Here is a 1,787-nt window from a genome sequence, read left to right as displayed (position 1 = left end):
GAACTCGACAACCTATGATACCCATCTTTGTACCCTATATGTAACTCCTTTTTTGTAACAAAGTTCAAATAAAACAAACATAAATGTGTTCATACAAAAGAATGGGGGTGGTAGGAGAAGATAATATTAGTGTTCAGTGAGAAACCACAAGGTCTCCTCTGAATACTGTGTATTTTCTTCTCCGAGGCTATGGGTCCCCACATTGGCACCAGAGGTGGTTTATAAAAATATATATATATATGTATATATATATATATATATATATATATATATATATATATATATATATATATATATATATATATATATATATATATATATATATATATATTTATATATATATATATATATGTATATATATATATACATATATAAACACCCGTATATATATATATATATATATATATATATATATATATATATATATATATATATATATATAAACACCCGTATATATATATATATATATATATATATATATATATATATATATATATATATATATATATATATACATACATATATATATATATATATATATATATATATATATATATATATATATATATATATATATATATATATATATATATATATATATATAAACACCCGTATATATATATATATATATATATACATATATATATATATATATATATATATATATATATATATATATAAATGAGCGAGACAATGAGTGTTGCAAGAGTCATGCAACAGTGATTAACGAGATTGCAGGAGAGAACAAATACGTTGATACTTGACGAGGCATGACGATCACATGGAGAGGGAGGTGGTGGGTCCGGTGGAGTGGGGGGGGGGAGGTGGTGGTTCCGGTGGAGTGGGGGGGGGGGAGGTGGTGGTTCCGGTGGAGTGGGGGGGGGGGAGGGAGGTAGGTAGTTGGTGGTTGAAGGAGGGGTTGGTAGTGTTTCACGAGGAAGAGGGAAGGTGGTGGTTAAAGAGCGATTGATGGTGGTTGGATAAATGGTTGGGGTGGAGGTCATGGTTACAAGGGATAGTAGCTTGTTGAGTAGGAGGTAGGTAGTGATTAGAGAGAGGATGGTAGGTGGTGGTTAATGGAGTAGGACTGGCGTGAAGGAAGGGCGGAGGGTACCAGCACAAATTATCAACTTCTTTGTTCATAAAAAAAAACTGTCAGTGATAAGAACAGCCTTGACCGGCGAGATTCCTGTCAGCATTGACCAGTGAAGGTCATAGAGAGCTAAACAACATAATTTCATATCTCTACTACTTTATCTTCCAGTAATGTCTACTCTGTTCTCTACTATCAATGTCTTTTCTATTACCTACTATTAATGCGTACTCTCTATCTATCACTCATGTCTACTCTGTTACTAATCATCAAGAAAGTCTATTTCATAATTTACTAAGGAAGTCTACTTCTTCATCTACTATTAATATGCACTCTGTTCTTGGTGTTTCTCTACAACTGGAAGTACACAAAAGTGTAAAAAAAGCAGCACGTAAACAAAAGTGGGCAAATAAAAGCTTAAAAGCAAAATACTCAGCGGAATAAGGAACAGGGAAGAGATGGAACACAAAAGACTTTTACCTGGGGTACGCGAAGAGGAAAAAAACATATAATAACAACCTATAAAAGTAACAGACAATTTTCCATTAAGATGAAGAGTATTTTAAACCCAACTGGAAAAATAAACAGCTTTGGTTAACTTTTATGGACGTTGAATAAACTGAAGTTTGTTTTGTTAGGAGCTTATGTGGTCTGGATTAGTAGAGGGCAGCAGGAGGGGAGGAGGAAACAAAAG

Source organism: Procambarus clarkii, chromosome 19 (genome assembly GCF_040958095.1).
Source record: "Procambarus clarkii isolate CNS0578487 chromosome 19, FALCON_Pclarkii_2.0, whole genome shotgun sequence".
NCBI classification, from domain to species: Eukaryota; Metazoa; Arthropoda; class Malacostraca; order Decapoda; family Cambaridae; genus Procambarus; species Procambarus clarkii.
This window is presented reverse-complemented; position numbering follows the sequence as displayed.